The 27,938-nt window shown below is 35.7% G+C and overlaps 1 long non-coding RNA gene across 2 annotated transcripts; it reads right to left on the bottom strand.

The window, feature by feature from the left end:
* Positions 1-1,217: 1,217 nt before the first annotated feature.
* Positions 1,218-27,938, bottom strand: LOC142332202 (uncharacterized). Of its 2 annotated transcripts, none has more exons than XR_012758217.1 (4): positions 27,635-27,938; positions 18,399-18,547; positions 16,833-16,909; positions 1,218-1,625 (listed from the first exon to the last, which is right to left on the bottom strand). It is a non-coding gene; the product is annotated as an uncharacterized LOC142332202 (long non-coding RNA). The 2 variants fall into 2 exon arrangements; XR_012758218.1 differs by lacking the exon at positions 1,218-1,625 and adding an exon at positions 5,696-10,862.

Below are 27,938 nucleotides of genomic sequence, written 5' to 3' on the forward strand. Positions count from 1 at the left end.
TAGGAGATTTGATTTGATTTTGGTTGAGGTTATACAAAAAAAAAGAAATTTTTTTACTTGATATTCGCTTGCAAGTAATTTTTTAATAAAAAATGCTAAATAACACAATAATAATAACAATATTGGAGAAACTATTTATTTATTTTTTTTAATTACATTTCAATTATAGGTATTTTTTCTTCTTTTCTCATTGGTGTACTAATAAATTTTTCTATGGCTGCATTACATTGTTTGAATTATTTAGCTGTATCATAATGAGGGTCATTATGAAACAGATTTTCATTATGATACAGATGTTTAACTGATCATCAATAGTCTGTTCTTTTCAACCACTGAACAATCATAGGTGGGTATTGTTTAATGTATCACCTGTTTATTTTATGTTGATTTTAATCCAGTTTAGTAGTTGGCAAGCTGAAGTTAATTTGAAAGTACACCAATATATAATAAGAACACAGATTGATATTAAAGAAAAAATCAAACTTATGACTAATACAATTTGCCACAGATGCCACATTTTCTAAACATTTGCCACAGATATGTATTGTTTAATGTATATATGAAGAATTAAAATAATATTCCATAAACAATGTACTGTATTATTGATTTAAAACAATAATCCCATTATTTAATCAGCCGTAGAAAAAATATTGTATGCAACTCTCTAAAATAGCCATTAATGCACTCTTTCGAAGTTTCTGACACTCACCAAAGCTCATGTCATAACTTCGCACTCGTGTATTAATGGCTATCATTATACGATCATTGCATTATGTATTCTTATTTTGTAGTCTCCAATTTGTCTTGTTTTTTTAATTAAGTGGGAGTTAAATTTAGATTTCGTTACTAACTACCATATCTTTATATATTTTCTTATTTCTTTTTAATCTTATTTTATCAATCTTTCTTTTATGGAATTATTTGAATATTTCTTCACATACTTTCATCTATATTTTTTTTTTTTGTCTAATCATATAGTCTTTCTGTGTTTTTTTTTAAGTGTATTCTATTGGAAAGATATTTTCTTAAAAAGCAGCATAATTACAACTAAATTTAAATAAGTTTTGGGTTTGAATAACAAATTTATTTTATAATTATATTGTATTGCACCTAATGTAAAAAACTTTTATTAATATTTCTAGTCTGCTTTTTTTTAGATTTTATAAATAAAATATAAAGTTAATTTGCTTCTTAAAAATTCACTTTATTTATATCAAGATTTAAGAAGAGATTTTTTGGTAGTATTAGTTTTAATAATAATAATAATAATACATTTTTGTGACTTATTATCTATTGATAATCCTGAGAAAAAGATGCCCCCACTGTAGAGGTCAGCCTATTTTTGCCCTTATCATCCTGTTGTAGATTACGTTATTGCTCATAACAGTAGTTATATTTCTCCCTTAGAACATCTTTTTTCTATTCAATGTTACTCCATATAGGCAAATTACCTTGCTTGACCATGAGACAGGTATTAGAGGAATAGATCCATTAATGATGTCAATGGGATTTCCAGTTGATATCTGTAACATCCCAACCCCACAGCGGAAGACACCCGCCTAGTGACATTCTGGTTACCACACCACCACCCCTGATCCTAGCCCTGTTGGCCTTTAACGGAATATCTGTAACAATAGAAACTTGGCAATAAATCCATTACTTCTCAAAAAAATTATAAATGTCCAGTATTGCTTTCTAATTAGATACTGTATCCTAAGCCAGTGGTTCCCAAACTTTTTCTAGTCATGGCACCCTTTCAGAGTCATGGCAACTACCATAAGTAAAAGTATGACTACTCTTTAGTAAGAGATAAAAATAAATAAAACTTATGTATCTTCATTATTCTTTTACTTTATTGACATTAAATTAATAATTATAAATCTCTTGGTTTAAATAATTATGAAGCTTTTACAATATTTTGCTGTGCCCCTGAGAAGGGGCTGCAGCTCCCTGGAGCGCAGCAGTGCACAGTTTAGGAATCACTGTCCTAACCTTAGATATTAAAAATTCTGTTGCAGTTACTAATTTATACGTTACAGATAATGCAGGTAAATTTTTCATTATGATATTAGGAAAACTTTTTTTAAATCCTCATATTAAGATCTTATTTTTACCTGGTGTAATGATTTATAACAGTACTTCTTTTTTGGAAAAAATGGCAATGATATACCAGCAATTTTAGTTTTGTTAAATTGTCATAAACCCCATGTTACTTGCATAAATGGTATCAGATAAATCATTTAATATCTGTTTATGAAAATTTGTGTTATTGTTCTAAAGTTATAAGAGTACATATTTGTAATACATTATCCTGTGCCTGTTTGGTAAAACATTATACAAATGAAACAAGGAATTGACCTCCACCCATACAATGATGTACAACAAATGCTTACGCCTTATTGTATAGATTTTTTTTTGTCTTATGTGCTACCTGCCAGATATCTGTTCTATATCTATCACCAGGAGCCAGAATAAGATATAGTGCAGTTCACCCATTAGCATTTTTAAATGGCAATCAATCCATGCTCTTAGTATACTGGTCAACTGATCATGTGAATTAACTCTTACCACTTCTAACAGCTTCAGCTGAGAACAATAAATTTTTATTATGATGAAATCCACATCTGTAATAACTAGTATCAATATTAATCTTGTTCACAGCTTTAATAATATTGGTCAATAAAGCTACCTATATTTTGTCTGAAATTCCTGAACATTTTAATTGTGTGACATATAAGCACTACTAAAACAGATGGTATAATCACAGCTTTGATCTGTGATTACATGGGATAGCAGCCCAGTGAAAACCATAATGATAATATTTTATTTAGTCATTGTACTGTGCCTGTTTGTATCAAGTGTTACATGTGCCGTGCAACGATTTTTATTGTATTTAATATGAATAATTTTCATGAGAATGAATTAATGTGAAATTTTATATTGAACCGGGAAAATACTTTACAGAAACATTTGAAATTTTACACCATGTGGGGATGAGGCTTTAAGCCGGATTCAAACATCTGAGTGGTGGAGATATTTCAAAGATGGCTGAACTATATATAACTGATGATGATCTTTATTCAGATTGATCATCAATTCTAAAAACTGACAAAATTGTTGCAAAATTAAAGGGATTCATTCATTCTAACCATTGTTTAACTATTTGCAAGGTTGCTAAAGAAATAAGCATACCAAAAATTTTGCACAGTGAAATAATTATGAAAAATTTACACCTTGCCTTTTGACTGATGAGCATAAACAGAAACAAGTTCAAGAGTCTTTGAATCAAATTAACAAGGATGAAATTTTTTTTAAATATTAGTGGAGATGAGATGTAGTTGTATGGATACAATGTAGTAACAAAAAATCAGTTATCATAAGGGTGTCAAAAGGATCCCCATGACCAAAAAAAGCAGGAGAAATATAGTAAAACATTAAAGTTATGCTGTTTTTTTTTTTTAATTGTGAGGGTGTTTTTCACCTTGAATTTCTTCCAGAACGTTTAGTTTTTGATGACAACAATTCTTTCACTTCATATTTCTTTGAACTAGAGCAGCAGATTATTTTATTCCCCAAATTAAAAATGAATTAAACGTCACCATTTACAGTTAATAAACTAGATGCAAGGAAATTTTCTAGCTGAACTTCCATTTTCTTAAATAAAGAATTCCTGAATTGTTTCAAGGTATGGAAGAAACATTCGGAGCAGCGTATTTGTAGTAGACTACTTTGAAAGCAACTAGAAACTGAATAGCTTCTAAGGAAATCAGAACAATTAAAAAAGCTTGGGAATTTTTCAGACAAACCCTGTATGTTTGAAGAAAGAACAATATTATATGATTCCAAAAGATCCTAGTTTCAAATGTTTATCGAATTGGCATTTTTTACACAACACATTATTCAGGCTGTATTGCGTTTTCCCCTGTGTTGCTAAAAAAAATATGTATTTTAAAATAATCAGAAAATGAATTATTGAAAACGAGTCATAGTAATTTATTGAATTTAATATTATTTAAGCATTAATAATAAAATGAACTGTTTTATTAAACCTTTTGCACGATTTATATAGTATTACATTAATACTCAATAATTATGATTAAAATTACCTTTTTATTTAAATAATTTAAAAATAATGAATTATTTTTAATAAATAACATAAGTTATGATTAAACATGTTCAAATCAGACTCATGTTTTATTCCAGAAATTATTACGTAAAAAGAACTTGTATATAATAATTTTATATATGTATTATAAAAGACAACCTGTCATTATTTCAATCGATTATTTTTATTTTTGAATATTTTAATAATATTAATTAGTTTAACAGGTTATAATAAACAAGAATATTGCGCCTGCACATACATTCGGTATCAGGCACTCACCGTTTGTGGGATTTATTCATTATGATCCACCGCTGTAAAGAATTTTAGAGATACTTTAATGTGTACGTAATAAACCTTAAATGATTTTTACTTTAATTTTTTCACTTTCTGCACGTAGATGTATTATATGATACATTGGTAGATGATTTGATTAGATTCATTGGTACATAGTTTTGATTTTTTTTTTTTTCAGTAACTCGCGTACATGGAATAGAAGTATAGAAGATAAACATTTTTAAATATGTTAATTTTACTTGAATTATTTAGATAGTTTATATGTGTACCTTTAAATCAACTTTAACTGACATACTTTACACTGACTGCTTCATCAGTGTATAATTTATCATTAGTATAAAGAATAATAAGAAATTCTCCCCATTTCTGACTATACTAAACAAGATATTCATTAGATTAGAGCTTACAAATACTCTTCAGATAAATATCTAAAAACCATTTTCGGGTTTTTTTAATTTTAGTTTTTTAATGGGTGTGATAGTGTATGGTGCAGCGGCTCAAACTATAGCCACTTTTACTGTATCTGTGACATGATTGGCTCATCTACCTCCAGTTACTTAACTAATGGTCACCTCCTAATGGTGTTTGTTGGGCAATGCTAAGAACCAGTAAAAATACATTTTTAGCTGTGCAAAGTATGGGTAACCAGTTTTAATTAATATTTTTTAAGATAGAGGCAGACCATTTTGAAATCCACATTCTTAGATCACTCAAAGTCCCCTATACTAACCAAACCGTTGTCTTGAAGAGATTACGTACATTGATATTTTTTTATAAATTGAACTGGCTTTAATTTTTATTTATCATTATTTTCACAAGCATGATTTGAATGAACAGTGGGGTCCAAGGAGCCAAACTCTCTGGCTCGATGGGAAGGTGAATGAAGCGAGCCAAGACTGGCTAAATACCCTCTGACTGCGATGGGAAATGCAAGTAACCATATAAGGCAGGCAAAGCTGGGATGTGGATGCTAGTATTAATATATAATTAATACAACTTTTAATTAACTTTTTAATACAACTTAATTGAATTAAGTAATCCAAATTAATTCTTTAATACAACTTTTATATATTTCACCTTTTATTTTAAATAAGAGGTATACCTGAATTAATACATCCTTATATTCAACTTTGATAACACGAAAATATTGTTTTAATTGTTAATTGTAGTTACATTGGGATGATTCTTTTAAACACACTATTATCAATGTTCTTTTAGATTTCATTAAATAATAATAAAAATCATTAAAAAAATAATAAATAACTTTATTTTAGTGTTTAAAAAATGTAATTAGGATCTACCAGGTGTGTAAATATGAAACCGGAATTTTTGTATAGAAAATACACATTTATTGTATGAAAATTATAAAAAATATTTTATTTGAAATATTGTCCATCACTAGCTATTCATTTTTTCCCCTCTCTCTGACAATTTATGAATCCCATGTCAAAAAAACTGTTGCCCTTTTGAGGCAACAGCCATTGAGCCATTTTCGTACATTTTCATAAGAAATGAAGTGTCCATCAATGCAAATAAATAGTAGTCTGAAGGAGCCAAGTCTGGTGAGTAAGCCGCATGCGAAAGTATTTCCCAACTGAATGCTTCAATCGTTTCCTTGACCAGTTTTGTTGTGCATTATCATGAAGCAATATCACTTTGTGTTGCCTTTTTGATATTCTGGTTGTTTTTCACACAATACTTGATTCAAATTGGTAATTTTTTGTTGGTAGCATTCAGTATTAACGGTTTCGCCAGGTTTTAGCAGCTCATAATAGATCACACCCTTCTGATTCCACTAAACACAGAGCATTGTCTTCTTTCCAAACCGAACAGGATAGTTTTTTTTCTATAGAATGAAAAATATGGTAAAAATTGGAAAATTGGACCGGTATCTGCATCTTGGGAAGAATATTACTAGGAATATCTCTAAAGTAAAGACCGCTGAAAAATTTCTTTCCTTAATGTTGGCGAACCTGTATCGTTCATGGCGTCGCTAGTAATGTACAACACTGCATTGTTGTCTGTAAGTTGTCGCATTGTATTATCATTTATTACGTGTGAGGTATTACGTTGTAAAATTAATAGGAAAATCGATGTTGCCGCCGACTGTGAAATACGTGAAGTTATACGTTTTTTAAACCATCAAAACGTTAAGCCGAATGAAATTCATAGGCAGTTAGTTACTGTGTACGGTGATAGTATAATAAATGAAAGAAACGATCGAAAATGGTATGAAAGGTTTAGAAATAACAGAATTAATGTGCACGATGAAGAACGTTCGGGGAGGCCCTCGATAATCATCTAAGACTTATTGAAACGTATCGACGATAAAATCAGAAAAGATCGCCGCTCAACGATTTCCGACCTGGCTTTTCTTTTTCCTGATGTTTCAAGTGCCGTCATCGGTCGCATTGTTCACGACCATTTTGGCTTCAGAAAGGTTTATGCACGTCGGGTGCCGCACATCTTAATGGAACGTCACAAAAAATTCCGAAAGGGATCTTCTTTGGAATTTTTGATGCGCTACACAGAAAAAGGTGATGAGTTCCTTAATTCGATTGTTACCGGTGATGAAACATGGATTTCGTATTACACGCCGGACAGAAAACGGCATTCAAGTTAATGGCGTCATCCTCAATCACCAACCAGATCGACATAGGTCAAACCACAGAATTTGGACGCAGACAAAAGTATTTGGCTTCAGTCTTTTGGTATCAGTTTGGCGTAATGCTGATTGATTCCATGCCACGTGGAACGATAATAAATTCAGAAGCCTACTGCGAAACTCTACGTAAGTTATGGCAACGTGAGCGGTTGACCGATGGCGTCGTCTTGCTGTACAAGATAATGCACGTCCACATGTTGCGGGTCCGACACGTGATTTATTGAAAACATTTCGATGGGAAATTTACGATCACCCATCATATAGTCCGGATTTAGCTCCTTCTGATTACCATTTTTTTTTTGGGAAATTGAAACAATTTTTGTGGTAAGCAATTTGCGGGTGACGAACTTAAAAATGCTGTTAATCCGTGGCTAAATGGACTAGCGGCAGAAAAATATGATGAGGGTGTATTGAAGCTGGTGTTTCGCTACGATAAATATCTTAATCCATGTGGCAATTACATAGAGAAGTAACTAATCCAAATTAAGAACTATTGATAAATGCGAACTAATTACGTCTTATAATATTGACAATTAAGTTTACAGATACAATTCATAAATGTTCAATGTGGCCCCATCCCGCTGCACAGTTCACATATAAGCGGTAGCTGAACTCGTCCCAGACGAGGAAGTATATCTTATGTTACTGATCGGCCGTATTTATCGGTAGAGGTGGTTCGAAAACCCCATCTTTCACAAACCCTCTACAAGAAAATGTCACGTGGCATGAGATCAGGTGATCTTGGAGGCCAGAACTGACGAGCCAAGTCTTCATTCCCGACATGCGTTCTATACATGTTGAGACAGAGATTCCTTCAGAGCATCAATCAACTAGATGACAATGGGGCGGAGCTCCATCCTGTTGAAAAATGAATTCTTGTGAATCTTCATTTAGTTGAGGGTAAAGCCACTTTTCCAGCATGTCCTGGAACGTTATACCAATAACTGTGTGTTCCACAAAAAATAATGGTTCATAAAACATTGCGATATGGGGCAAAGCATATTAATTAATCTTTCGGCAGTTTCTGTCATGTTGCAGTGTGTCTTGGAATTTTGTAGACCCCATATGCTAACATTGTGTCTATTCATTGTTCCACTGAGATGGAACATCGCTTCACCGCTAAAAATTAAACGCGGGAGAAAAGCCTCCATGTTTAGAAGCATTAGATCACAAAATTTGATCAACACGCTTTGGTTTCACATCTCCGCGAAGAGCCTATAATAGTTGTAGCTGGTGTAACTTCAAAAGTAAACGACGCCTCAAACCACCCCGGACAGTCTGTTGAGGTATTCCAAGATCTCTTTTCGCTCTATGAGTTGACTTTCTTGGCCTTCGTACAAAACTTTCTTCAATTCGTCTCATGTTCTCTGCTACACGTGTTCGGTCCATGTTCATGTCTTTACAGAGACACTCTGTTTGTTTAAACTGTTGAAACCAACGACATAAGCTCTTCCTTGTTGGAGGGTCAATTTTAAATCGGAGACGAACGCATGCTGCACTGCAGTTGACGACTGAGATTTACCGTATCCAAGAACACAGAAAACCTTGTATTTCACTGTAGCCATCTTACTGACAACTGACACGTAATGGCGACGTAAGCACTCTGGTGGTCGTTTACGCAACTACTTGCGCGCTCTCTTTATCTGTTTAGCCTCCGAAACCACCGTAAGGTATTCACAGGATGCTATGTATGAATGTGAATGAAGTGTAGTCTTGTACAGTCTCAGGTCGATTATTCCTGAGATGTGGGGTTAATTGAAACCCAACCGCCAAAGAACACCGGTATCCACGATCTAGTATTCAAATCCGTATAAAAATAACTTTTTTTTATATACATCCCTACTCTCCTGGACCGGACCAACAATCAAGTATAACTCAGCCCAGGGGAGTGTCCATAAAACGAACAGCCTTCCCGGCTATGGGCATTACGTCCTGCATGACAGTTCGGCCCGCCGGTTGGATCTTAACTTCTTGCCTGCCTCAAGCCGCCGGAGTTGATTCTTTCTTAATTGTTGATTCTTTCTTCTCTGTTTATTTTATCAGGTGTTAGTATAAACTGGTATAATGGCCTAATTTTTATAATTATTCTGTCAACAAGAAACAATTACAGCAATGTTAATGGTTAAATCATTAATTTAATAATGATTTAATTGTCTGGCGATTATCCTATTCAGAATTTATTTAAATACCAAATTTATGATTAGATGATCAGAAAGTAAAAATAGGACTCCTCTCAAGCAATAAAATAGTACAGAAGAATTCCCTCTGGCCTCAAAGGTGGGCGTTGCATCGTTTATACAATGGCATCCAAGTGATTCATCAGGTCGGATAATATTTCAGTTCGAGGGGGTTTAAAAAGGGGGAACACGGGAATTTTTTTTGGGGGGGATGGACTTTTGTGACTTGGGTGGATGGTATGCTTCTTCTTCGTTTTTAAGGGCAACGAGTGACCAGGTGCTCACCAACCACACGAACTTTAACCAATGTTTGTTTCGTTCCACCTGGCAGCTAATGAGCAGTGCGTATACGGGTAGTTCCAGTCGAACGAAAATATGATGTTCTACTGCCCGGCTCTTGGGGGGGGGGGGGGACAGAACTCAGTCCACCCTCGAACTTAGAGGTCAAGGGGAAAATTGGCCACTCATAAAGGGCGAGTCAATGTGGCGTGAGCCGCATTGTCGGAACGTGTGGAAGTTCCTTGATGCCGTTGCTTTTTCAACCGGCATCAGTAGTTTATTTAAGGGAAAGACTCCTACGTCGCTGCTGTGGGAAGCTATCCAAGAGTTACGGCTGGCCATCAGCCAATTAAAGCTTCAAGCACTTCAATATTGGTGGACAGGTACTTGCTGGCATTCAGCGATCTAGGCGTGGCAGCGAATTGCTGACTTGACGAGATAAATTTAATTTATTGAATGTCGTATGTATTTTAGTAGTCGAAGGCGTGCGCCTACCCATTTTAGAATGTATGACAAGTGAGCTGTGGGACCCGAAGTAAGTGATGTGTGGCACCATGCTTAGTTCGCTCACGCAATTAGGTTAGCTCTAGGAGCTAGTTAGGACACTGTTCGCTAAACTGATTTAAGGCTCAGTAGCCGTTTGAGGCACAGACATTCGGTCTGTGCCTCAACCGCTTTAGGGCAACCGAATGGGTTAGTAGCGGAAGAAATGCCATGCAAATCCATCAATTAATTTCTTCCCCCGGATTGCTCCATCGCAGCTTAAGCATGTAGCACCGACTGGGACACTAGGCACTATGTCCACAGCCTGAAAGAAACTAACAACACCTAACTTAAGGCAAGGTGAACTCTTAATTTCTTCTCAGAACCCTTCTGTTCTCACGTAACCCCGCTCGAAACGTCAAAATCTAAAAGCTCCTAAGTCAGACCACCAGCGAGGTCAGAGCGAAATCGCTTCCGGAACCTGCCAGAGGATCCAGAAAGTGTATTGGCCTTACAAACTACGAATTTGGGACACCGACACACAAATTAAACGTCCTTATTTAGCCGTCGGTGGCCCTCCTGCAACACACTACGCCGCTGTTCCGTGAAACACTTCGCAGCAACGCAGGTTGACTAACTGCCACCGATCGTTGTACAGCCCCGACGACGTGTACGTAGGACACTGTCCTTGCAGAAAATCGCTACCGGTAATGCAAATTGCAAGTTTACAGTACGGGGCCGAAGGCGCCCACCACCATCCCCCTCCGTTTCAACCCCTGAGGGGCTTTCCCGGAGTACGCCTTGATGAAAACATCAGAAAAAGTTGGAAGAACGTACAGATCGACTCGCTGGAAAAATTCTGAAAAGAAAAAAAATTCTCATATAAGTAATAATAAAAATAGGATAAAATAATTAGTAGGATTGTATCATCAGTACTGTATAATTTATTTAATAATTAACTTATCAGTATTAAAATATGTTTACAAAGAGTAAACCCCGACGGGGAGTCTTATTCTTTAAGACTTTGGGGGTTGGCGTCCCCACGAGCCTAGCCTCTGCAGCTTTTCTTCCCACTACACGCTTAGCTGCAGAATACTTTGCACTATACACTTATACTACACCAAGAACATAAATGAGTTACAACTTATACATTTACTCGACTACACAACAACATCAAACACTTTTATCTTTCATTTACACGCGGTGGTGTTGCGACATCTTACAAAACGCAGTCGTAACGCAAGGTGAGAACTATCGTGCTGATGGGTGAATGACTACGTAGTTAGTCTCGAACGATGTCCTCTGGACACCAGAGCAAACTCAGTTGTATTTAGCTCTAGCTCCAGTACGCGTGCGCTCTGCTGGAGTGGTCTATTATATCGCCGGTTCTCATGGGACCAAAATTTCAGTTCCTACAGTAAATTCTATGATGGTTGGGGGCCCATCTGAAAAAACCACCAACTTCAGTCTAGTGAAAAGGCCTCGGTCAGCTTCGTCTGACGAGGATAAATTTGCTACAGCGGACGAAGATGGTGTCAGATGTAAAAATGTTCGCTTTGTTGTTATCCGAAATAATCACGAAGGTGGCTCCCTTCAAAAGGTCTCCTGATTAACAAATGCGTCACAGGATGTATTGGTTCCCCGAGGAACATTAAGAAATTACGTGATGGGACAATTCTAGTTTAAACATTTAACGATGAGCAGAGTCGCTCCCTATTACGTCTCACCAATATGGGTGGCATAATCGTGAGTACGACATGCCACAAGACCCTAAATACCAGCCGAGAGGTAAGTTTTTATCGTGACCCTTAAATGCATTCTGGAAATGCATTTAAGTGAAATTGCTGATGAACTTTGTACTCAAGGTGTTGAAGTGAAACGAATAATGAAACGGCAGAACGGAACAGAAGAACCAACACCGTCCCTTATACCGACGTTCCGTCTTCCTATTCACCAGATAAGATTAAAGTGGGTTACCTCTCCGTTCGGGTACGCCCATTCATACCCAACCCACGGCGGTGTTTCAGATGCCAAAGGTACGGTCACACTACAACATCTTGCTCGAGGACGGAGATCTGTGCTCGATGTGCTACCTATGACAGTACCGATGTCATAGGTACTGTCACCTATGACACTACCGATGACAGTAACTGCGAGGAAAGTGAAAAATGTGCGAACTGCAGTGGTTTACATACGGTCCGCCGCTCCCGAGATTGCCCAACCTTTAAGGAAGAAAAGGCAATTCTAAAGATCTGTACTGAGCAGAAACTATCTTTCCCAGCTGCATGCAGGGAATATAGGAAGATAGTTAACTCACGGAACCTCGTAAAACCCGATGTGACTTTTGCCGTCGCTGCGTCAAAGCAAGCTCCTTCAGATGTTCATAATCAGCAGTGCGGATCCTGCAATGAACTTAAGAAACTTGTTCAGATGCTTTCTGATCAAGTTACTTCGCTTACAGCCACTATTTCAGAGCTGACTAAGACGAATAAAAAGTCCTACGTCACAGTAAATGAATCCAACAGTGTGTTCCATACGAAGGTTCCTGCTCCCAAAGTACTACCGGTACAAGCAGAAGCTACCACAGCTAGCAGTAAGCCAACTAACAAGCTCCCCACAAAGGGAACCCACGTGACCACCCCCTCTAGGATGTCAATAGCGACATCCCATTCTCATAAGTCTCCTCCACCATCAACCCATATACTGGAGGATATGGTTGAAGAACCTCCCGACCCAAAGGCGTCGGAGTTATCTAAATTAAAGAACTCGAAAAAGAAAAACAGAATCACATACAACTAAATTGTATATGGTTTCCTAAGTAAATTTAATTTTTTATTTATTTTTATTTTTTATTTTTTACTTGTTTTTATTTTTTCCTTATGAACATTATTCAGTGGAACGTTAGAGGTCTTCGATCCCGCATTGAACATATTGGAGTACTGGCACACGAACATTATCCGGTAATCATGTGTTTCCAGGAAACTCATCTTCTACAACGTGACCCAATAGCACTCGGAGGATACTTCTGTGAGAGGTACGACTGTGTAGTAGACGGTAGAGATAGTGGTGAAGTTGCTATTTTCATGAAGGATGAGATATCGGCTACGAGGATTCAACTGACCACTCTCGTTCCTGCTGTTGCAGTAAAGATCTCTATCCCTTTCAAGTTACATATCTGCAATCTGTATCTCTCACCGAACACTGAGTTCAGTGCTCTAGATATCTCGAATCTCCTCACACAAATACCATCTTCATCGTTAATCGTAGGAGACTTTAATGCCCACCATGTTTCCTGGGGCTCGATCTTCTGCTCCACTCGAGGAAAAATAGTACACAATGTGAGACAAGACTTAGACCTTTGTTTGCTGAATAATGGATCTCATACATTCATGTCTTTTATCATCTGGTACTATGTCTAACATCGATCTCTTCATATGCCGAAATTTTCACCGAATTTTCTCCCTCGTCTTGATTGATCTGTTTGTGATGACTTTCACGGCAGTGACCACAAACCAATTGTTATTGGTTTCGGTGTGGACAACGAGATTAAGAGAAGGCCACGGCGGTGGATTGTTAAAAGGGCAGATTGGGATGGATATCATAAAGCCTTCCAATCACAGTATGACGACGGTGCGAACATCCTTGAGCAATGTACCTCTTACGTCCACGATACTTGAAACTGCCAGCTGATATATCCCACAAACATCGGGTAACCCTAAACGTCCTTCCATTCCATGATGGAATGATGATTGCAAATGTGCTATTAAGAATCGACGGCGAGCACTACGCAAATTTGTATCTAAATTTCATACCCTACGGTATGCCGTAGGATCTTCTTGAATGCTAAGAGGAATTCATGGACGAAATATGTGAACACCATCTCACGTACTACTCCCACGTCTACTGTGTGGAAAAAAATCCATGCAATTTTCAGATCGCAAAGTCAATCTATTCTCGGTCTCATTGCTGAAGGAGAACTCCTTTCATCATCTTCGGCTGTAGCAAAATCTTTCCGCTCGGTGTCTCTCACTTCATCATATAGTAACGACTTTCAGAGGTACAGATAGAAATACTGACGTTAAACATTGGTGATTCGGTTGGTGAATTGAACACTCCATTCTCATTTAAAGAATTGTTGCACGCATTTAAGAACTCACGTGATACTTCCCCTGGACCAGACAACGTTCGCCTTTGTATGCTTTCACACCTTCCTAACTCAGCACTACAACATCTTTTGAATATTTACAATGGTTTATTCTCCAAACAAGTCTTTCCGCCCGGTTGGTCAGAAGCATTTATTATACCAGTACTAAAGCCTGGTAAAGACAAAACCGATCCCTCAAGCTACCGCCCTATTTATTTAACAAGCGTGTTGTGTAAAATAATGGAGAGAATTGTAAACCGCAGGCTTACATTGTACTTGGAGAAACATGGCTTTCTTTCTTCGGAACAGTGTGGTTTCCGACAAGGAAGATCTACTGACCATTTAGTGTCAATAGAGACAGCTATACAAAACGCCTTCCTGAACCGCCAACGCCTCGTTGCTATCTTCTTCGATATGAAAAAGGCGTTCGACACAGCCTGGCGACGTGGTATTCTTAGGAGTACCCTTAGGAGATGGGGACCCTTAGGAGATATGGTACCCTTAGGAGATGGGGAATCAAGGGCAGTATGCTTGCTTTTATCCGAGGATTCTTAAATCACCGAACGTTTCGTGTTCGTGTAGACGATTCGCTTTCAGACAGTGTCGTCTCGGAAAATGGAGTACCTCAAGGTAGTGTATTGAGTGCCACCTTGTTTTCTGTAGCCATAAACAGCATTACAGATTGTGTACAGGCTCCTGTCTCATGTTCTCTATTCGTTGACGATTTTGTTATTTACGTTGCGAGTCGCTCAACACCCACAGCAGAGCGACTGCTACAGAACACTATATTTCGCCTTCAGGCTTGGTCAAGAACTGGTTTCACATTTTCATTCGACAAAACGAAACGTGCAGTTTTTTCTCGGCTACGGATCCCTTCTATACCGCGGGTTTTTCTGAACAGAGAACTTATTGCTGTCTCCTGACGTCAAGTTTCTGGGTTTGCTTTTTGATAGCCGTTTTACTTGGATCAAACATATAAAGGAATTGAGGACAACATGTTCCAAACTTTTAGATATGATGCGGGTCCTTAGTAACACCAATTGGGGAGCCGATCGGTCATGTATGTTACGTTTTTACTATTCCCTTGTTCGTTCCCGTTTAGATTACGGTTGTGTCGCCTACTCTTCAGCTCGTCAAACCGTGCTTAAAATGCTGGACGGTGTACATCATGCTTTTCTTCGGCTTGTCACAGGTGCGTTTAGATCAAGCCCTAAAGCAAACTTACTTGTTGACTGTGGCGAGCCATAACTTTTGGATAGACGAGACCAGCTTTTGTTATCTTATTTTGCCCGTCTGAAAGGACATCCGAATTACCCGGCTTTTGACCCAGTTCTTAGGAATCCTAATTTAAGGAAATATGAGGACCGTCTACGCTGTACTCCACCTGTGGGTGTCCGTACCCGACGTCTGCTGCAGCACATAAATGTTGACACTCCCTCGCTTCTTTCCATCAAGTCCGTGCTCATATCCTCCGTGGGGAATAAACCTTGATGGGTCGAAACAAGATGGTACCGTTGGTTGTGCTTTTGTTGTCAATGAAAAAACTTATATGTTTGGCCTACCCGGTATTAGGAGTGTGTTCACCGCTGAACTACTCGCTATAAATAGGGCTCTGAATATCGTTAACCCTAAATATAGAAACATTATTTGTAGTGACTCGTGTAGTGCTCTCCAGGCGTTAGAAAACGTTTTTCCTAACATCCTGTCGTCATTGAAATTTACGATGCGATCCCCGAGTTAGGTAATCGCAACACAGAAGTAAGTTTTTGCTGGGTCCCTAGCCACGTAGGGATTCTAGGTAGCGAAAGGGCAGATTATGTTGCCAAACAAGCGTGTATTCAACCTCCTTTCACCAACCGAGTTACTACCTTTGATTTTATCAATCGTGTAAAACAATCACTGAGAACAAGGTGGCAAGTGATTGGTCGACTACCGTCGATAATAAACTCCGACGGATTAAAGATTCAGTGTTGCCATGGGGCTCCTCTTGCAGAAAGTCTCGTGGTGGGGAAGTGGTCCTATGCCGGTTACGGATAGGACATACGAGGATCACACATGAATACCTAATGTCAGGAGAAGTTCCACCCCTTTGGACACGATGCAACTGCCGCATGACTGTGCACCACATTCTCGTGGACTGCATATGTTATGCGGCGTTGCGTCGTAGGTTTAATTTACCTAGAAAAATCTGTGATCTCTTGTACAATAATACCGGAATTTTGGACCGGATGTTTCTGTTTTTGCATAGTACCAGGTTACTGCAAAAATTTAATATTATCATATATATTTTTATGCTAGAAAAGTTGTTGATAATTTTTAACCTTTATTTTCAATTTTTATTTTTTTGGTTCTACGTCTTTAATTTTATTATCCAACAAGAGAGCCTTTTGCACAACCCATCGGAATTAGGTTAGTTTTATATAGTTTCTTTATCCGATTGTTTTAACTTTTATATTTTAAAGACTTCGTCTGCAGAATTAGTTTTGAGTTTTTTTTTTTACCTTCTTGACTCTTGTTTTAATAAATGTTTATTATATAATCAGTATTAATTTTACACCTTATTAGTTTTATTATTTTGGAATTATTTTACCCTTTTATTAATAAAATCCCGGGCGATCATAACGCCAAGGCGTTTTTCGCCCACAAACAAAAAAAAGAAAAAAACAAAGAGTAAAAAATACTTACAATTCCCATGTGAGTCGGCGATCACATGTCCTTTCGATGACGATGGGCCGATGTTGTTCAGTTGTGGAAAGGAAAAGCTAGAAAAAAATCAAATTTCAAAGGTTAATGCGTACCATTTAAAATTATTAAGAATATTTTATTACTTCCTAAAAAAAACTATGAGTATATATACTAACTGTTAGTGATGTGTTGGAGTGTCTTAGTGGGGAGTATTTTACGATTCCCGCAGCTAGTAACTAGGCCGGCGAGACGACCGTACAAGTAAGATCCATTAAACGTTCGTTCGGTGATATACTGTTATAAACACTATCTTACTTATACATTAAACGTATTTCTCATTTTTTTCTAATTATCGCATCACACGATTCACGATTAATATATGATCATACGCTAATATTTCATATTAATATATTATTAATATTCTATGTATTGTATATTAAATTTAAACGTGTTACTAAATGATATTTAAATAAGTGGAAGCTTATTTTCACCTTGCTTATTAAACATTTTGTTAAACGTGGTCAAATTAAAGCTGGAGTTACCAGAATAAAAACCTTTCACGAATGATTTGATCCCACGTTTCGAACCGTTTCAAATCTTAACTGCAGACTTCAAAAACTTGATCTGACAGAGTTCAACGCAGTTCAATCTAAAACTGATACTCTCACTAGCACGGACGATATCCATGAATCCCAATACGTTGCATTTGAACACAATTATTATGAAATTCGATCCCGAATCGAAAATTTCTTTTCTATCTTACAATAAATCCTCCTCACACCATGTTCATTCACAATCATTTCAAGAAACTAACGATTATAATAACTTTCAACTTCCGAACACACCTTTACCGACCTTTTCGGGAAAATATGAGGAACGGATTGATTTTCACGATATCTTCGAAAGTATGATTCATGATTCCACCAAACTATGCAAAATACAGAAGTTTTATTATTTACGTTCGTGTCTTACCGGTGAAGCACTTTGAACCGTAAAAGAAATTAAAGTAACAAATGATAACTACGATTCTGCTTGGAAAGCAGAATTACTATTATTAATCGTTTAACAGCTTTGAGTAATTTAGGCGAACCAACGGAACAGTGGAGCACACTCTTATTTTTAATATCAAAGAAACTTGACAAGGAAACAAGAGATCGATGAGAATCTTACAAAGCTAAGTCGGGTGTAAATGATGAAACAAATGTTTCAAATTTAGCTTCTGAAGATTTAAGAGATGTAAACGTTAAATAGTCAGTCTATTCCTTTAAGTTGTTTATGCTATTGAATAAAGTAGTTAGTGCTTACTGTAGAGACAGTGAAGAAGTCATACTCGCTACAGCTATTATTATGGTCAACAATGTCCAAAGTTCTTGTTTTTCCTATCGTGCATTGTTAGATGGTGTAAGTCAATCGAATTTTATGACTCGTTCACTTGCTTTAACTTTAGGGTTAAAGAATCAGATAGATTCTTCTATTATTTTTCAAGGTATCAGATAGATTATATCATGGTTTTGCAAAGATTTAGTAAATTACAATAGCAATAACTTTAAAAAAATATTTACTTACTGGTAACTTCATCAGAAAATTTGATTTTCCGATGAGTTTTGGGCTGTTCTGTTACTGTTTTTTTGTTTCTTGTTTTTGTGTAGTGTGTTTACTTTGGCGGTGTCTGTGTTTGTGTTCTGTTGACTGTTGTTGTGTTAAGTGTGTTGGCCCTGTAAAATATAAAAAAAAAACGACATAAGATAATGATGAAAAAATAAACAAAAATAATATATACTAATGATATTAATACATACTAATGGTATCGAAGAAAATGTTAAATTAAATGAGAAACTGTAAGAAATCTTCAAATTTTGATAAAATCAAAGGAAGAAATCTTCAAATTTTATGGACTCTAAACACAAGGATAATTAATATTTTTACTTATAAAACAAATAAAAAATTTTAAACGCATTAAAAACCAAATTTGTTTTGCTTGGCGATAATTTGGTTGCATGTCAACAGTAACATTTTATTTAAAATTATTTATTTATTATTTTTAATAAACTTTTTTTTAAGTTAGACTGTATAGGGTAGTCTGCACAATAATTGACGCCGGGGATTATGATTTTGATATGGAAAGGTTATTGATATGAAAGGATCAGTGCTGGGGCCCCTCCTCTGGAATATTTCGTTCGATGGTGTCCTCTGTCAGCAATATCCGAAGAGGGTAGAGGCGGTCGGCTTTGCAGACGATCTTGTCGTAGTAGTCAAGGGGATGGATGAAAACCAAGTGTGGAGAGAGGGAACCAGGCGCTAGAGGTGGTATACGACTGGATGTTACTCCGGGATCTGGAGGTAGCTCCGGAGAAGTCGGAAGCCCTCGTGTTTACCGGAAGGAGGCCGCTCCCCGAAGTCCGCTTTAGCGTAAATGCCACCGCGATTAAACAGGTCGACGAAGAAAAATACCTACGGGTCTGGATAGAAAAATTTGTTCGTTCGGGCCCCATATCGTAGAGACAAAGGACAAGGCGGAGAGACTATTGACAGCCGTTTTAACACTAATGGCTAATACAGCGGAACCGATCGAGAAGAACAGGAATGTAATAGGGATCACAGTGACATCAGTGATGATATATGCTTCCCCTGCGCGGATCAGAGGAATAAAGAATCAGAAATACAGGACGCTGCTGAAGTCTATTCGTAGGAGACTGACTGCTCCTGCGCACTACATGCGCGTACATGGCAGTGTCCTATGATGCGATTTGTGTAAATGCGTGTACCCCGCCGATAGATCTGCCGGTGGAAGAGCGGGGTCTCCGTTTCGGTGGGATGTCGAAGGTAGAGACGAGACATAGGATCATGGTGGCCAGCTGGCAGTTAAGATGGGAGACGAGTGAGAAGGGAAGCTGGACTCGGCGTCTCATTCCGGCAGTGAAGGATTGGGTGGGGCGAAGACACGGGGAAATCAATTTTTGTCTTACCCGATTACTTTCTCTCTGGCCATGGTGACTTTGGCAGCTACCTGAAGAGATCCAAATGCAGGACATCAGCGATCTGCAGGTACTGCGCCGAAGGCGATGCCGTAGAACATACCTAGTTCGAGTAAGACAGGTGGGAAGCTGAGAGAAACTGACTATCGGTTAATATTACACCGGGCACATGGTAAAGAGCAAAGAAGTCTGGGAAGAGGTGGTCAACCTGGCGCATACCATATTGAAACAAAAGGCGGAAGAGGAAGTTCACTAAAAGGAGAGTAGGTTAGGTCGATTTGTATTGCCAGGATGTACCAGCGAGTTCCCTTTCATGATGTATCAGGATGCTATTGCTATCATGTTGCCCTGTGCAGATTAGTATTGCAGTTCTTGCATTGCATTTAGTACGGTCTTGGTGGGCGCACGGCTTCGACGTCTTGGGTAATAATAATTACTTTTCCACGTGTGTAGTATTGTAATATTTATTGTGTATTGTGCAATATTATAATGCGAGTATTATTATGTTTAGTATTATAATAGTGTTTTTGTACGGCTTGGTAGGGGAAATGCCCCATCATACCCGGAACAAGGGTAGTACCATGTGGAACAGTAATGTTATGTATTTCATAGTGATTGCGGTGTAAAATTGTATTGTAGTACGGTATGGTGTAGTATAAAATTATATTGTAATATTGGTACACTGTATTTTTGTTTTATCCTGTCATACAGCAGCGTCGCAATTATTAAGTATTGTGATGTATTATAGTACTGTAGTGTTAAAAATAACAATAAATACACAATAAAAATTGTGTATTTTGTAAATGATGTTTAAATATTATAAGCATTGTCCTGTTCATTAATATCTGCTCTATAATTTTGTAGTGTGGTATTAGGTTAGTATTTTTGCATATGTATTTTGTACGGACAGGTGAGGGCAAGGCCCCCCCCCCCCCCATCATACTCGGAACGAAGATATCACCGAGCGCTACAGTATTAATAAATAGTTGAAACTGCTAAGATAACTACAGCTTCTATGTTTAGTACTGTATATATTTCTTAGCTTCATTCTTTTATCTCGTTGTTGATGCTTGCCAGAATGGCAACCAATGGCAACTTTAAGGGCTAACATTATTTTTTTCACCGTTAGTCTTTTTAAAGTCGTGTAGTCCTGTTGCAAACATTTCCCTGGACTTTTATTTTATTGGAACAGAGAAAGAAGGCTCCACCAGATTTTCGGCTAATTTTCTAGCAACTGCTTTTTCTCTTTTCTCACTCTTTGGACTTGGGATTGTGATACCCCACAAGCAGCCTGCTGTTCTTTTTTCACATTTTTTAATGTGAATCAGGTGTTTTTTAATGTGAATCCGCTTTTTCCGACTTCGGAAATCAATCACATTGTTTCATAAACTCATACAAACTAATTATTTCCTGGGACTGCTGTTTTAGTTTTTATTGTTTTTTACGGTAGAGTTAAGTTCACTTATAATTATAAAACACAAAAAATACACAACTCGCTGTAAAATGTGATTACTTTTCCCTATCAAAACTCGAGAAAAGTATAACTAAATATAATCAACTAAATCTAAATATAATTGTATTTTTTTTTTTTTTTTTAATTTCATCTTCTTAATAAATCTTATTTACTTACAAATAAAGTCAAAAATATATTTAATAAAACACATTTTTGTTTCTTTCGCTGTTTTCATCAAAATGAAATATATGTCTCAATGTTGACCAAGCAACAAAATTCCGTTGCCTGGCAACGGAATTGCTTGTATCAACAATAATAAAATTGTTAAAATATTAAGAAAGTTAAGCTTAGATACAGAAAAAGAATTACTAAAAATCAGTAAAAAAATTAGATGGAAAATGAAAAGTAAAGTGTGGATCTGAAGTGAGTGTAGCTACCCCTCTTATTTTTCAAATTTTATATAGCATGTGCTGTACAGAAGCTGAATAAAAATGTGGGAGTGGATAAACTATCCGTAGAGAATGAATAGAAAATTAATTAAAAGAAATATTAAATGGCATGAATTTCGAGCTATAAGAGAAATTTAATACAAAAATAAATACAAATAAAATAAATGTAATGAAGCGTTAAAGAAAAGAAATTAATTATGAACACAATATATCAGAAATCATAGAATTTTGCAACTCAAGTAATTAAATTGCAAATGATGGACACAAAGAAATCAAAATAAGAGTTTTACATGGACAAAAATCGAAATAAGTCCAAAAGGGAAGCTAAAATAAAGAAGAATAGAAGATTTTGAAATATGGTATTATGGAGATCTGAATTTCTGCCGATTGAGTACTGCTGCAACGGTTTTACGCCGTATATATTAAGACACGTCTTCGTTTCATGAAGATTCAGAGTTTAAGCTACGGGGTTGTCATGCGAGAGCATACTGAGATGGACGTTGTCAGATTCAGGGAAAGTGTCACGTAAGTTTTTAAGTGCGTGTGACAATTCGTTGAATGAAAATGGAGCGTATAATTCACCGACCGTATCGCCACCGTCTAACGGTAGTACTTCCGACAGTATTTTGTCCTCTAAAATTCATTACTGTATGATGAGGTGAGAAAAACCGAACTGAAATAATCTACCGAGTTACTTGCAGCTGCAGAAGATGATGTAAGGAGTTCTCCTGCTAAGTCCGCGAACGGATTGTTTTGGTAATCCGCAAATCGCACAGATCTTCCTCCACACAGCAAACGTGGGAGTAATGCACGACATGATGTTCACGTAATTCCTCCATGACCTCCTCTTAGCGTCTAAGAATACCCGACGACATACCGCTCTAGCCTTACAGTACAAATCTAGGTGTTCATTTGTAGGCCTACGGTTAAATTTGCGCGGTGTTTGTCGTCGATTGCTAATAGCGTTTTGGCAGTCGGCATTCCACCAAGGAACGGAAGGACGTCTTGGGTTTCTCGATGTTTGCGGGATATATTTATTAACATTGTCAAGTATTGAGACGTAAAAGAGGTAAGTTCGTCAAGGGCGTCTTCACTATCATCATATTGTGATGGAAAGGCTTTCCAATCTGCCTCTTCAACAATCTATCTACGTGATCTTTTATTCACCTTGCGGTCGATACCAAAAGTTACAGTAATTGGCCTGCGATCTCTGCCGTGAAGGTAGTCACGAGCAAAAATCGAAAGAATTTTGCTATTTAAACCGATTTTAGATTCAGATATCGGCAATTAATCAAGCTTTTGCTTACAAAAACCGGGAGATCGAAATGGAGACTGACCGAGTTACTTTTTTACACTTTAAAAATTATCCATTTATTCAATTCTACCGCTTACCTGTGACATCACAATATAGCAATAGTTACTTTTTTAGTTTTATCATTTGTAAGTTTATTTGTACAAGGAAAAAAATTGTGTAACTTTAACAAAGCTGGCAACACAGTTGTAGGACTTACAACTGGAAGGAAAATCAACCGTGAATTGTTTATAATACATAATTAATAATACTTAATTAGTGAATTAATTGGGGCGGGGATGTGATTTTGCAATTTTTTGTTGAAATATTGTTATTTTTAATTTTTAACTAAGAATATGACCATAATTAGGCGAAATCTACAGTTACTAAGGATCACCTTACTCTACAGCCTCAACCCCTTGACCTTTAAGTTGAAAATTTAATGGCAACAATGCCGCATATAAATAAAACTAGTCTGACCCAGTTAGGTCAAAATCGGTCCAGTAGTTCTGAAGATATAAGGTGATTTAGAGGCCGACATCGAACACACATACGTATATACGAACATTAACATCCGGAAATTTTTCATCCGGTTTTTTAGGTTCCTTAGGTGTGAAAACGTCAAGATTCGGTGAAAACTGTAAGAGCCTCAATCGAACCGATTACAATACTTTCAATAGTTCTGCTATAACGCTATCTAGACGGGAAAGTAAGAAACGAAAGAAAACTTTGTAAAAATTATAGCTTTCAATAGTAATAATTCATTTTCGCTATGCAATTAATTTTACATAACACTTCATTAAGTAGGAAAGTAGGAAAAATAAAAAAAATATATGACTACACCGATATCCGTCGTGAGTAGTAGGATTTGGAAGCCTCCTTAATGAGTTGGCCAAACTTTATGAACGCCTGTTTGTAGAACGACTGTGGACTGAAATTGGCGACGGTAGAAGGCTCTCCACGACCCAATTCGGTTTCATAAAAGGGAAATCAACAGTTGACACCATCAAGTATGTGGTTAACTGGGCCAGAGAACGGGCGGCCGACACCTGGCGACGAAGACAGATCGCCTTTTTGGTATTCTTGGACATAGAGAACGCGTTCAACAGTGTCCCATGGAGGGTGATTGTACAGGTACTGCGAGCTCGGGGACTGAGCGACTGGTTGCAACGATTAACGAATATCTTCATGATAGCAGAGTCGTTGCAAATACGGAAGACAGGGACGTGGATTTTTATGTGACATGTGGAGTGCCACAGGGTCGGTTCTGGGACTGCTTTTATGGAATCTGGTATACGACGGCCTCCTGAGGATGCAACTTCCAGAGGGAGTAGGGGTGGTCGCGTATGGCGATGACCTGGCCTTGCTGGTTGCCGGTGGCTCAGAAGAGGATGTGGAAGACATTGCCAATGTCGCAATAGCAAGGATTAATGGGCTGGATGCGGGAGAAGGAAATGAAGCTTACTCCCACCAAAACTCCAGCGATACCTAACAATACCTAACGGTAGACCCGGAGGTTAAAAAAAAAAAAAAGTTAATATGCAACCTAACCTATTTACACATTTCATTTATATGTAACAAATCCCTTTTTTAACTGATATAATACTTAAGTTAGCTTTTTTATTAAAAATTAGGCAAAATCTATTTTTGTAAAATGTAATCTGATGGTAGAAAGTATATATAGGTTAACCTAGTTTGAATTTTCATTTTTTTTTTTTTTTTTTACTCAAATCTATTCTTGTATTATTCTTGTTTACTATTATTATTATTACTCTTTTTTTTCTTAGTTTATTGTAATTCAAAGTTTTCATTAGAACAATATGAGTACAATAGTTACAATCAGTGGTTATTAATAATGTCATTTAGGATGTTTGTATAAATTTTTTTCTGATTTATAATGAATATATTTTTTATTAAAATAGGAATGGAAAATGCAAGTTAATTTCATTTGAATTGATATTTTAATTTTTAAATCTAACCTTTATTTAAAATAAATTTAATTTTTTTTTTTTTAAATTATTTTCTATTAACATAATAATAGAGTTTTTTTCAAAACTCAGTTTTGAAAAAAATTCATTAAACATTGGTTTCATCCATACTGAACTATGAATTTAAGAGAAAATATAAATAAAAATTGCATTTAAACATTACTCAATATATAAACATAAAGAGTTCTTAAGATCTTTATATTCATTTTAACTGCTGCAAAATCTGATTGTCCAAAACATCAAAATATTTTTTAAATTTTCATTATTAAAGAAGAAAAAAACTATAAGTTTGTAGTTTTCCTTTACTTTATGGTTATACATAAGAAATATTTTCTTTAAAATAAAATCAGTTAGCTTTCATAATTATAGTAGTAATGGCAGTTTTACTTTTGCTATTTCTGAAAAAAAAAATTTACATTGGACATGAGTTTACAACTCGTGTAACTGAATGCCACATTTATAAAAATAAGTAAAATTAAAGTAACCGGCTTCGGTTGGGGGGAGGGGTGACTTCATTATAACGGTTGCAACTCTATTAAAATTTAATTAATTTGTTGTAGAAAAAGAATTTATACTAGATCAGATAAATTGAAAAAACATTTTTATAATTTATAGGAAGAAGATTATAAAAAGTAAACAAACGGTTGCTTCCATATAAAATTTATTTCTTTTCTCCTACAATAGTTATTGAAATGTTTATGATATAAATTATACTACAGTAAACGGATGCTTGTTGTTCTTTAAAATGACTGTCCTTTTTTGGGAGTTTTTCATACCGGAATCAATAACCATTCGTTTATTGCAGATTAATACAAATGTTAAATATGGATTAAGAAGCATGGCTTTCATCTGTAACCAATAAATAGCTTACCTGTAAGTTATCATTTACATTGGATTAATACGAAACAAAAAACTATCTACAGACACTTTATTTTAGTATATGTTTAAAATAGTTCTATTGGTAATAAAAATAAAAAAAATTAATGTGCCTTAGTATTGCTAACTTACAATTATAGTGAGGTTAACATTTTAATCTTCAGTATGAATGAAGGTGAAAGTTATTTTTATCTTTACAACTCTAATTATTTTTTAATTAAAGAAAGCTATTGAAAAATTTAAATAAGTAAATAATGGTATATCATTACTATATGTCAAATAGAAAAAATATTCAAAATCAATAAATAAAAAAATTCAGTTACAAAAATTTCTTAAATTAAAATTTTTAAGGTGTGGGAAGTTAAAACGAATATTTCTAAAAATTAATTATTTAGTCAGTAGTGTTTCTGATATACACAAAGAAACACAATATAAATTATAACATACTTTTACTATCTTCCCAATTTCAAACCCGATTTTATTTTAACTTTAAAAATGTACAGATCAATCTTCTGGAGGTCCCGGGTTTGAATCCGGTAATGCATGATATTTTTCATACACTACAAATGTCCACTAGAGCTAAACTGAAGGTAGAAGTCGATGCCCGTAATCTCACAAAAAATCATAGGTTAAACTGTTTTATATATATATATATATATATATATATATATATATACATACATGTGTGTGTGTGTGTGTGTGTGTGTGTGTGTGTGGGTGTGTGTGTGTGTGTGTGTGTGTGTGTGTGTGTGTGTGTGTGTGTGTGTGTGTGTGTGTGTGTGTGTGTGTAAAATAAAGCAGAAACTTTTATAATCATTTTTCAGGTCACTTCTAAATATGGAGAAACAAAAAAAATCTGTGGGAAAGATAATTTTTTTAAGTGATAGTAAGAGTGTTTGATAATAAAAGCAAAACAAAATTGATTTATAAAATCGATCTGTAATGTTTATCGTTACATAATATAAAGATATAACAACTAATCTATATAAACCACCTCGCATAACATATATTTCCACCTAAAATTCATTTTAGAAGTACTGCTTTGCATCCTAACCAATTTTTCCCTTTATTTGTTTTTTGTAAGTCTGTAAAAAACTTTTAATATTCCAATTTAAAATTAAGCAGGGAAAACTGAAAAACATTGCAGGGGGAGGGAAAAACAAATTAAAATTCTACTGAAAGATTTTGTTTGTTTTAACATTGAGGTTAAGACGTTTCTAAAATTTAGGTTACCAGAATAGGTAGATCACTGGTTATCTAACAAAGGATTGCTAGTTCAGATACCGGGTTATACCGAATAAAATTGAAATCAAATTACGAATTAACTTACTATATATTAACGATAAATTGATGTAATAAGGATCAAATAGATTAAATGATTTGAATCAATTCTATAAATAAAATAGATTATATTAAAATTAAAACCATATATACTCGTATCTTTAGCGAAATTACCAATAAGCCTTCCGATGTAGGCGATTAATAGTAATTTTAGATCTGGCCGAATTTGTCATATTTTAAAATTAATGGATCCTATATAAATTCTCCCGGCCACTATTCCGCTTTTGGATTCTAATAAATTCTTGTTATATAAAAAGTTACAAGTATTCTTACTACACAAATAAGATGCAGCTGATAGTGGCAGTCGAATCAAGTATACTAGGCATCTAGAAATTTCCAGGAAATCGTATGAATCAATAAATAAATACTTAAATTTATGCGATATTTTCTAAATAAACCAAATCAAAATATATCGTATATTGTACTTACTTATATTATTAAAATCGTAGTTTGCCTGATATCTATACATAAAATTTTAGTTGTTACTTATTAAAACATCTCCATCACAAAAAACTGTTTCACTGCATATATCCCTTTAATGAAGGGACTACACTAATCAAAAGACTATACCATAGTAAAAAAAAACACACACACACATACAACTAAAAACAACATAATTCAAATTCTTTTGTTACTTTATTTTAAATATATAAACTTTGATTTAATCAAATACTTTTTCTAACGAAAACAAAACAAGGATTAATTTAAAAATAAATGGTTTATCTTCGATGGT

Source organism: Lycorma delicatula, chromosome 11 (genome assembly GCF_047948215.1).
Source record: "Lycorma delicatula isolate Av1 chromosome 11, ASM4794821v1, whole genome shotgun sequence".
Lineage (NCBI taxonomy): Eukaryota > Metazoa > Arthropoda > Insecta > Hemiptera > Fulgoridae > Lycorma > Lycorma delicatula.